Here is a 14,490-nt window from a genome sequence, read left to right on the forward strand (position 1 = left end):
TTGTAACGTATTACGTTATATGGTGTGACGTTATACCGAATTAGGTTATATGGGATGACGTTATAACGTATTACGTTATATGGGATGACGTATTAACGTATTTCGTTATATGGGATGACGTTATAATGTATTATGTAAAATGGGATGACGTTATAACGTATTACGTTATGTGGGACGACGTTATAACTTATTGCGTTATATGGTATGACGTTATAACGTAATACATTATATGGGATGACGTTATAACGAAATAGGATATATGGTATGACGTTATAACGTAATAGGTTATATGGTATGACGTTATACCGAGTTACGTTATATGGGATGACGTTATAACTTATTACGTTATATTTGATGACGTTATAACGTATTACGTAATATGGGATGACGTTATAACGTATTACGTTATGTGGGACGACGTTGTAACGTATTGCGTTATATGGTATGACGTTATAACGTATTACGTTATATGGGATGACGTTATAACGACATAGGTTATATGGTATGACGTTATAACGTATTACGTTATATGGTATGAAATTATAACGTATTGCGTTATATGGTATGACGTTATAACGTATTACGTTATATGGGATGACGTTATAACGAAATAGATTATATGGTATGACGTTATAACGTATTAAGTTATATGGTATGAAATTAGACCGTATTGCGTTATATGGGATGACGTTATAACGTATTACGTTATATGGGATGACGTTATAACGTATTACGTTATATGGGATGACGATATAACGAAATAGGTTATATGGTATGACGTTATAACGTATTACGTTATATGGGACGACGTTATAACGTAAATAGGTTATATGGTATAACGTTATAACGTATTACGTTATAGAGGATGACGTTATAACGTATTACGTAATATGGTATGAAATTATAACGTATCGCCATATATGGTATGACGTTATAACGTATTACGTTATATGGGATGACGTTATAACGAAATAGGTTATATGGTATGACGTTATAACGTATTACGTTATATGGTATGAAATTATAACGTATCGCGATATATGGTATGACGTTATAACGTATTACGTTATATGGGATGACGTTATAACGAAATAGGTTATATGGTATGACGTTATAACGTATTACGTTATATGGTATGAAATTATAACGTATTGCGTTATATGGGAAGACGTTATAACGTATTACGTTATGTGGAACGACGTTATAACGTATTACGTTATATGGTATGACGTTATAACGTAAATAGGTTATATGGTATAACGTTATAACGTATTACGTTATAGAGGATGACGTTATAACGTATTACGTAATATGGGATGACGTTATAACGTATTACGTTATATGGGACGACGTTATAACGTATTGCGTTATAGAGGATGACGTTATAACGTATTACGTAATACGGGATGACGTTATAACGTATTACGTTATATGGGACGATGTTATAACGTATTGCGTTATATGGGATGTCGTTATAACGTATTACGTTATGAGATGACGTTAGGTCGTATTACGTTATATGGGATGACGTTATAACGTATTGCGTTATAGAGGATGACGTTATAACGTATTACGTTATATGGGGTGACGTTATAACGTATTACGTTATATGGGGTGACTTTATAACGTAATAGATTATATGGTATAACGTTATAACGTATTACGTTATATGGTATGCCGTAATAACGTATTACGTTATATGGTATGAAATTATAACGTATTGCGTTATATGGTATGACGTTATAACGTATTACGTTATATGGGATGACGTTATAACGAAATAGGTTATATGGTATAACGTTATAACGTATTACGTTATATGGTATGAAATTATAACGTATTGCGTTATGTGGGAAGACGTTATAACGTATTACGTTATATGGGAAGACGTTATAACGAAATAGGATATATGGTATGACGTTATAACGTATTACGTTATATGGTATGAAATTATAACGTATTGCGTTATATGGTATGACGTTATAACGTATTACGTTATATGGGATGACGTTATAACGAAATAGGTTATATGGTATAACGTTATAACGTATTACGTTATATGGTATGAAATTATAACGTATTGCGTTATGTGGGAAGACGTTATAACGTATTACGGTATGTGGAACGACGTTATAACGTATTACGTTATATGGTATGACGTTATAACGTAAATAGGTTATATGGTATAACGTTATAACGTATTACGTTATAGAGGATGACGTTATAACGTATTACGTAATATGGGATGACGTTATACCGTATTACGTTATATGGGACGACGTTATAACGTATTGCGTTATAGAGGATGACGTTATAACGTATTACGTAATACGGGATGACGTTATAACGTATTACGTTATATGGGACGATGTTATAACGTATTGCGTTATATGGGATGACGTTATAACGTATTACGTTATATGGGATGACGTTATAACGTATTACGTTATATGGGGTGACGTTATAACGTATTACGTTATATGGGGTGACTTTATAACGTAATAGATTATATGGTATAACGTTATAACGTATTACGTTATATGGTATGCCGTAATAACGTATTACGTTATATGGTATGAAATTATGACGTATTGCGTTATATGGGACGACGTTATAACGTATTGCGTTATATGGTATGACGTTATAACGTAATACATTGTATGGGATGACGTTATAACGAAATAGGATATACGGTATGACGTTATAACGTAATAGGTTATATGGTATGACGTTATACCGAGTTACGTTATATGGGATGACGTTATAACGAAATAGGTTATATGGTCTGACGTTATAACGTATTACGTTATATGGTGTGACGTTATAACGTAAATAGGTTATATGGTATGACGTTATACCGTATTACGTAATATGGGATGACGTTATAACGTATTACGTTTTGTGGGACGACGTTATAACGTATTGCGTTATATGGGATGACGTTATAACGTATTACGTTATATGGGATGTCGTTATAACGTATTACGTTATATGGGGTGACGTTATAACGTATTACGTTATATGGGATGTCGTTATAACGTATTACGTTATATGGGGTGACGTTATAACGTAATAGATTATATGGTATAACGTTATAACGTATTACGTTATATGGTATGCCGTAATAACGTATTACGTTATATGGGGTGACGTTATAACGTATTACGTTATATGGGGTGACTTTATAACGTAATAGATTATATGGTATAACGTTATAACGTATTACGTTATATGGTATGACGTTATAACGTATTACGTTATATGGTGTGACGTTATAACGTAAATAGGTTATATGGTATGACGTTATACCGTATTACGTAATATGGGATGACGTTATAACGTATTACGTTTTGTGGGACGACGTTATAACGTATTGCGTTATATGGGATGACGTTATAACGTATTACGTTATATGGGATGTCGTTATAACGTATTACGTTATATGGGGTGACGTTATAACGTAATAGATTATATGGTATAACGTTATAACGTATTACGTTATATGGTATGCCGTAATAACGTATTACGTTATATGGTATGAAATTATAACGTATTGCGTTATATGGGACGACGTTATAACGCATTACGTTATATGGGATGACGTTATAACGTATTACGTTATATGGTATGAAATTATAACGTATCGCGTTATATGGTATGACGTTATAACGTATTACGTTATATGGGATGACGTGATAACGAAATAGGTTATATGGTATGACGTTATAACGTATTACGTTATATGGTATGAAATTATAACGTATTGCGTTATATGGGAAGACGTTATAACGTCTTACGGTATGTGGAACGACGTTATAACGTATTACGTTATATGGTATGACGTTATAACGTAAATAGGTTAGATGGTATAACGTTATAACGTATTACGTTATAGAGGATGACGTTATAACGTATTACGTAATATGGGATGACGTTATAACGTATTACGTTATGTGGGACGACGTTATAACGTATTGCGTTATAGAGGATGACGTTATAACGTATTACGTAATACGGGATGACGTTATAACGTATTACGTTATATGGGACGATGTTATAACGTATCGCGTTATATGGGATGTCGTTATAACGTATTACGTTATATGAGATGACGTTTTAACGTATTACGTTATATGGGATGACGTTAAAACGAAATAGGTTATATGGTATGACGTTATAACGTAAATAGGTTATATGGTATGACGTTATACCGTATTACGTAATATGGGATGACGTTATAACGTATTACGTTTTGTGGGACGACGTTATAACGTATTGCGTTATATGGTATGACGTTATAACGTAATACATTATATGGGATGACGTTATAACGAAATAGGATATATGGTATGACGTTATAACGTAATAGGTTATATGGTATGACGTTATACCGAGTTACGTTATATGGGATGACGTTATAACTTATTACGTTATATTTGATGACGTTATAACGTATTACGTAATATGGGATGACGTTATAACGTATTACGTTATGTGGGACGACGTTGTAACGTATTGCGTTATATGGTATGACGTTATAACGTATTACGTTATATGGGATGACGTTATAACGACATAGGTTATATGGTATGACGTTATAACGTATTACGTTATATGGTATGAAATTATAACGTATTGCGTTATATGGTATGACGTTATAACATATTACGTTATATGGGATGACGTTATAACGAAATAGATTATATGGTATGACGTTATAACGTATTAAGTTATATGGTATGAAATTAGACCGTATTGCGTTATATGGGATGACGTTATAACGTATTACGTTATATGGGATGACGTTATAACGTATTACGTTATATGGGATGACGATATAACGAAATAGGTTATATGGTATGACGTTATAACGTAATAGCTTATATGGTATGACGTTATACCGAATTACGTTATATGGGATGACGTTATAACGTATTACGTTATATGGAATGACGTTATAACGTATTTCGTTATATGGGATGACGTTATAACGTCTTACGTAATATGGGATGACGTTATAACGTATTACGGTATGTGGGACGACGTTGTAACGTATTGCGTTATATGGTATGACGTTATAACGTATTACGTTATATGGGATGACGTTATAACGTATTGCGTTATATGGTATGACGTTATAACGTATTACGGTATATGGTATGACGTTATAACGTAAATAGGTTATGTGGTATAACGTTATAACGTATTACGTTATAGAGGATGACGTTATAACGTATTACGTAATATGGGATGACGTTATAACGTATTACGTTATATGGGACGACGTTATAACGTATTGCGTTATAGAGGATGACGTTATAACGTATTACGTAATATGGGATGACGTTATAACGAAATAGGTTATATGGTATGACGTTATAACGTATTACGTTATATGGTATGAAATTATAACGCATTGCGTTATAGGGGATGACGATATAACGTATTACGTTATATGGGATGACGTTATAACGTATTACGTTATATGGGATGACGTTATAGCGAAATAGGTTATATGGTATGACGTTATAACGTATTACGTTATATGGTATGAAATTATAACGTATTGCGTTATATGGTATGACGTTATAACGTATTACGTTATATGGGATGACGTTATAACGAAATAGGTTATATGGTATGACGTTATACCGTATTACGTTATATGGGATGACGTTATAACGTAATGCGTTACATGATATGACGTTATAACGTAAATAGGTTATATGGTATGACGTCATACCGTATTACGTTATATGGGACGACGTTATAACGTATTGCGTTATATGGTATGACGTTATAACGTATTACGTTATATGGGATGACATTATAACGAAATAGGTTATATGGTATGACGTTATAACGTATTACGTTATATGGTATGAAATTATAACGCATTGCGTTATAGGGGATGACGAGATAACGTATTACGTTATATGGGATGACGTTATAACGTATTACGTTATATGGGATGACGTTATAACGTAATAGGTTATATGGTATGACGTTACAACGTAATAGTCTATATGGTATGACGTTATACCGAATTAGGTTATATGGGATGACGTTATAACGTATTGCGTTATATGGTATGACGTTATAACGTAATACATTATATGGGATGACGTTATAACGAAATAGGTTATATGGTATGACGTTATAACGTAATAGGTTATATGGTATGACATTATACCGAGTTACGTTGTATGGGATGACGTTATAACTTATTACTTTATATGGGATGACGTTATAACGTATTTCGTTGTATGGGATGACGTTATAACGTATTACGTTATATGGGATGACATTATAACGTATTACGTTATATGGAATACCGTTATAACGTATTAGGTTATGTGGTATGACGCTATAACGTATTACGTTATATGGGATGACGTTATAACGTAATACGTTATATGGGTTGACGTTATAACTTATTACGTTATATGGGATGACGTTATAACGTATTTCGTTATATGGGATGACGTTATAACGTATTACGTTATAATGTATGACGTTATAACGTAAATAGGTTATATGGTATAACGTTATAACGTATTACGTTATAGAGGATGACGTTATAACGTATTACGTAATATGGGATGGCGTTATAACGTATTACGTTATATGGGACGACGTTATAACGTATTGCGTTATAGAGGATGACGTTATAACGTATTACGTAATACGGGATGACGTTATAACGTATTACGTTATATGGGACGATGTTATAACGTATTGCGTTATATGGGATGTCGTTATAACGTATTACGTTATATGAGATGACGTTAGGTCGTATTACGTTATATGGGATGACGTTATAACGTATTGCGTTATAGAGGATGACGTTATAACGTATTACGTTATATGGGGTGACGTTATAACGTATTACGTTATATGGGGTGACTTTATAACGTAATAGATTATATGGTATAACGTTATAACGTATTACGTTATATGGTATGCCGTAATAACGTATTACGTTATATGGTATGAAATTATAACGTATTGCGTTATATGGTATGACGTTATAACGTATTACGTTATATGGGATGACGTTATAACGAAATAGGTTATATGGTATAACGTTATAACGTATTACGTTATATGGTATGAAATTATAACGTATTGCGTTATGTGGGAAGACGTTATAACGTATTACGTTATATGGGAAGACGTTATAACGAAATAGGATATATGGTATGACGTTATAACGTATTACGTTATATGGTATGAAATTATAACGTATTGCGTTATATGGTATGACGTTATAACGTATTACGTTATATGGGATGACGTTATAACGAAATAGGTTATATGGTATAACGTTATAACGTATTACGTTATATGGTATGAAATTATAACGTATTGCGTTATGTGGGAAGACGTTATAACGTATTACGGTATGTGGAACGACGTTATAACGTATTACGTTATATGGTATGACGTTATAACGTAAATAGGTTATATGGTATAACGTTATAACGTATTACGTTATAGAGGATGACGTTATAACGTATTACGTAATATGGGATGACGTTATAACGTATTACGTTATATGGGACGACGTTATAACGTATTGCGTTATAGAGGATGTCGTTATAACGTATTACGTAATACGGGATGACGTTATAACGTATTACGTTATATGGGACGATGTTATAACGTATTGCGTTATATGGGATGTCGTTATAACGTATTACGTTATATGAGATGACGTTAGGTCGTATTACGTTATACGGGATGACGTTATAACGAAATAGGTTATATGGTATGACGTTATAACGTAAATAGGCTATATGGTATGACGTTATACCGTATTACGTTATATGGGATGACGTTATAACGTAATACGTTATGTGATATGACGTTATAACGTAAATAGGTAATATGGTATGACGTTATACCGTATTACGTTATATGGTATGACGTTATAACGTAAATAGGTTATATGGTATGACGTTATACCGTATTACGTTATATGGAATGACGTTATAACGTATTCCGTTATATGGGAAGACGTTATAACGTATTACGTTATATGGGAAGACGTTATAACGAAATAGGATATATGGTATGACGTTATAACGTATTACGTTATATGGTATGAAATTATAACGTATTGCGTTATATGGTATGACGTTATAACGTATTACGTTATATGAGATGACGTTATAACGAAATAGGTTATATGGTATGACGTTATAACGTATTACGTTATATGGTATGAAATTATAACGTATTGCGTTATGTGGGAAGACGTTATAACGTATTACGGTATGTGGAACGACGTTATAACGTATTACGTTATACGGTATGACGTTATAACGTAAGTAGGTTATATGGTATAACGTTATAACGTATTACGTTATAGAGGATGACGTTATAACGTATTACGTAATATGGGATGACGTTATACCGTATTACGTTATATGGGACGACGTTATAACGTATTGCGTTATAGAGGATGACGTTATAACGTATTACGTAATACGGGATGACGTTATAACGTATTACGTTATATGGGACGATGTTATAACGTATTGCGTTATATGGGATGACGTTATAACGTATTACGTTATATGCAATGACGTTATAACGTATTACGTTATAGAGGATGACGTTATAACGTATTACGTAATATGGGATGACGTTATACCGTATTACGTTATATGGGACGACGTTATAACGTATTGCGTTATAGAGGATGACGTTATAACGTATTACGTAATACGGGATGACTTTATAACGAAATAGGTTATATGGTATGACGTTATAACGTATTACGTTATATGGTATGAAATTATAACGTATTGCGTTATATGGGAAGACGTTATAACGTATTACGTTATGTGGAACGACGTTATAACGTATTACGTTATATGGTATGACGTTATAACGTAAATAGGTTATATGGTATAACGTTATAACGTATTACGTTATAGAGGATGACGTTATAACGTATTACGTAATATGGTATGACGTTATAACGTATTACGTTATATGGGATGACGTTATAACGAAATAGGTTATATGGTATAACGTTATAACGTATTACGTTATATGGTATGAAATTATAACGTATTGCGTTATGTGGGAAGACGTTATAACGTATTACGTTATATGGGAAGACGTTATAACGAAATAGGATATATGGTATGACGTTATAACGTATTACGTTATATGGTATGAAATTATAACGTATTGCGTTATATGGTATGACGTTATAACGTATTACGTTATATGGGATGACGTTATAACGAAATAGGTTATATGGTATAACGTTATAACGTATTACGTTATATGGTATGAAATTATAACGTATTGCGTTATGTGGGAAGACGTTATAACGTATTACGGTATGTGGAACGACGTTATAACGTATTACGTTATATGGTATGACGTTATAACGTAAATAGGTTATATGGTATAACGTTATAACGTATTACGATATAGAGGATGACGTTATAACGTATTACGTAATATGGGATGACGTTATACCGTATTACGTTATATGGGACGACGTTATAACGTATTGCGTTATAGAGGATGACGTTATAACGTATTACGTAATACGGGATGACGTTATAACGTATTACGTTATATGGAACGATGTTATAACGTATTGCGTTATATGGGATGACGTTATAACGTATTACGTTATATGGGATGACGTTATAACGTATTACGTTATATGGGGTGACGTTATAACGTATTACGTTATATGGGGTGACTTTATAACGTAATAGATTATATGGTATAACGTTATAACGTATTACGTTATATGGTATGCCGTAATAACGTATTACGTTATATGGTATGAAATTATGACGTATTGCGTTATATGGGACGACGTTATAACGTATTGCGTTATATGGTATGACGTTATAACGTAATACATTGTATGGGATGACGTTATAACGAAATAGGATATACGGTATGACGTTATAACGTAATAGGTTATATGGTATGACGTTATACCGAGTTACGTTATATGGGATGACGTTATAACGAAATAGGTTATATGGTATGACGTTATAACGTATTACGTTATATGGTGTGACGTTATAACGTAAATAGGTTATATGGTATGACGTTATACCGTATTACGTAATATGGGATGACGTTATAACGTATTACGTTTTGTGGGACGACGTTATAACGTATTGCGTTATATGGGATGACGTTATAACGTATTACGTTATATGGGATGTCGTTATAACGTATTACGTTATATGGGGTGACGTTATAACGTAATAGATTATATGGTATAACGTTATAACGTATTACGTTATATGGTATGCCGTAATAACGTATTACGTTATATGGTATGAAATTATAACGTATTGCGTTATATGGGACGACGTTATAACGCATTACGTTATATGGGATGACGTTATAACGTATTACGTTATATGGTATGAAATTATAACGTATCGCGTTATATGGTATGACGTTATAACGTATTACGTTATATGGGATGACGTGATAACGAAATAGGTTATATGGTATGACGTTATAACGTATTACGTTATATGGTATGAAATTATAACGTATTGCGTTATATGGGAAGACGTTATAACGTATTACGGTATGTGGAACGACGTTATAACGTATTACGTTATATGGTATGACGTTATAACGTAAATAGGTTAGATGGTATAACGTTATAACGTATTACGTTATAGAGGATGACGTTATAACGTATTACGTAATATGGGATGACGTTATAACGTATTACGTTATATGGGACGACGTTATAACGTATTGCGTTATAGAGGATGACGTTATAACGTATTACGTAATACGGGATGACGTTATAACGTATTACGTTATATGGGACGATGTTATAACGTATCGCGTTATATGGGATGTCGTTATAACGTATTACGTTATATGAGATGACGTTTTAACGTATTACGTTATATGGGATGACGTTAAAACGAAATAGGTTATATGGTATGACGTTATAACGTAAATAGGTTATACGGTATGACGTTATACCGTATTACGTTATATGGGATGACGTTATAACGTAATACGTTATATGATATGACGTTATAACGTAAATAGGTTATATGGTATGACGTTATACCGTATTACGTTATATGGTATGACGTTATAACGTAAATAGGTTATATGGTATGACGTTATACCGTATTACGTTATATGAGATGACGTTTTAACGTATTACGTTATATGGGATGACGTTAAAACGAAATAGGTTATATGGTATGACGTTATAACGTAAATAGGTTATACGGTATGACGTTATACCGTATTAAGTTATATGGGATGACGTTATAACGTAATACGTTATATGATATGACGTTATAACGTAAATAGGTTATATGGTATGACGTTATACCGTATTACGTTATATGGTATGACGTTATAACGTAAATAGGTTATATGGTATGACGTTATACCGTATTACGTTATATGGGATGACGTTATAACGTATTACGTTATATGGTATGACGTTATAACGTATTACGTAATACGGGATGACGTTATAACGTATTACGTTATATGGGACGATGTTATAACGTATCGCGTTATATGGGATGTCGTTATAACGTATTCCGTTATATGGGAAGACGTTATAACGTATTACGTTATATGGGAAGACGTTATAACGAAATAGGTTATATGGTATGACGTTATAACGTATTACGTTATATGGTATGAAATTATAACGTATTGCGTTATATGGTATGACGTTATAACGTATTACGTTATATGGGATGACGTTATAACGTATTACGTTATATGGGATGACGTTATAACGTAATAGGTTATATGGTATGACGTTATAACGTAATAGGTTATATGGTATGACGTTATACCGAATTAGGTTATATGGGATGACGTTATAACGTATTACGTTATGTGGGATGACGTATTAACGTATTTCGTTATATGGGATGACGTTATAATGTATTATGTAAAATGGGATGACGTTATAACGTATTACGTTATGTATGACGACGTTATAACCTATTACGTTATATGGTATGACGTTATAACGTAATAGGTTATATGGTATGACGTTATAACGTATTACGTTATATGGTATGAAATTATAACGTATCGCGTTATATGGTATGACGTTATAACGTATTACGTTATATGGGATGACGTTATAACGAAATAGGTTATGTGGTATGACGTTATAACGTATTACGTTATATGGTATGAAATTATAACGTATTGCGTTATATGGGAAGACGTTATAACGTATTACGTTATGTGGAACGACGTTATAACGTATTACGTTATATGGTATGACGTTATAACGTAAATAGGTTATATGGTATAACGTTATAACGTATTACGTTATAGAGGATGACGTTATAACGTATTACGTAATATGGGATGACGTTATAACGTATTACGTTATATGGGACGACGTTATAACGTATTGCGTTATAGAGGATGACGTTATAACGTATTACGTAATACGGGATGACGTTATAACGTATTACGTTATATGGGACGATGTTATAACGTATTGCGTTATATGGGATGTCGTTATAACGTATTACGTTATATGAGATGACGTTAGGTCGTATTACGTTATACGGGATGACGTTATAACGAAATAGGTTATATGGTATGACGTTATAACGTAAATAGGTTATATGGTATGACGTTATACCGTATTACGTTATATGGGATGACGTTATAACGTAATACGTTATATGATATGACGTTATAACGTAAATAGGTAATATGGTATGACGTTATACCGTATTACGTTATATGGTATGACGTTATAACGTAAATAGGTTATATGGTATGACGTTATACCGTATTACGTTATATGGAATGACGTTATAACGTATTCCGTTATATGGGAAGACGTTATAACGTATTACGTTATATGGGAAGACGTTATAACGAAATAGGATATATGGTATGACGTTATAACGTATTACGTTATATGGTATGAAATTATAACGTATTGCGTTATATGGTATGACGTTATAACGTATTACGTTATATGAGATGACGTTATAACGAAATAGGTTATATGGTATGACGTTATAACGTATTACGTTATATGGTATGAAATTATAACGTATTGCGTTATGTGGGAAGACGTTATAACGTATTACGGTATGTGGAACGACGTTATAACGTATTACGTTATACGGTATGACGTTATAACGTAAGTAGGTTATATGGTATAACGTTATAACGTATTACGTTATAGAGGATGGCGTTATAACGTATTACGTAATATGGGATGACGTTATACCGTATTACGTTATATGGGACGACGTTATAACGTATTGCGTTATAGAGGATGACGTTATAACGTATTACGTAATACGGGATGACGTTATAACGTATTACGTTATATGGGACGATGTTATAACGTATTGCGTTATATGGGATGGCGTTATAACGTATTACGTTATATGCAATGACGTTATAACGTATTACGTTATAGAGGATGACGTTATAACGTATTACGTAATATGGGATGACGTTATACCGTATTACGTTATATGGGACGACGTTATAACGTATTGCGTTATAGAGGATGACGTTATAACGTATTACGTAATACGGGATGACTTTATAACGAAATAGGTTATATGGTATGACGTTATAACGTATTACGTTATATGGTATGAAATTATAACGTATTGCGTTATATGGGAAGACGTTATAACGTATTACGTTATATGCAATGACGTTATAACGTATTACGTTATAGAGGATGACGTTATAACGTATTACGTAATACGGGATGACGTTATAACGTATTACGTTATATGGGACGATGTTATAACGTATTGCGTTATATGGGATGTCGTTATAACGTATTACGTTATATGAGATGACGTTAGGTCGTATTACGTTATATGGGATGACGTTATAACGTATTGCGTTATAGAGGATGACGTTATAACGTATTACGTTATATGGGGTGACGTTATAACGTATTACGTTATATGGGGTGACTTTATAACGTAATAGATTATATGGTATAACGTTATAACGTATTACGTTATATGGTATGCCGTAATAACGTATTACGTTATATGGTATGAAATTATAACGTATTGCGTTATATGGTATGACGTTATAACGTATTACGTTATATGGGATGACGTTATAACGAAATAGGTTATATGGTATAACGTTATAACGTATTACGTTATATGGTATGAAATTATAACGTATTGCGTTATGTGGGAAGACGTTATAACGTATTACGTTATATGGGAAGACGTTATAACGAAATAGGATATATGGTATGACGTTATAACGTATTGCGTTATAGAGGATGACGTTATAACGTATTACGTAATACGGGATGACGTTATAACGAAATAGGTTATATGGTATGACGTTATAACGTATTACGTTATATGGTATGAAATTATAACGTATTGCGTTATATGGGAAGACGTTATAACGTATTACGTTATGTGGAACGACGTCATAACGTATTACGTTATATGGTATGACGTT

Source organism: Bombus vancouverensis, unplaced genomic scaffold (genome assembly GCF_051014615.1).
Source record: "Bombus vancouverensis nearcticus unplaced genomic scaffold, iyBomVanc1_principal scaffold0018, whole genome shotgun sequence".
Classification (NCBI taxonomy): Eukaryota; Metazoa; Arthropoda; class Insecta; order Hymenoptera; family Apidae; genus Bombus; species Bombus vancouverensis.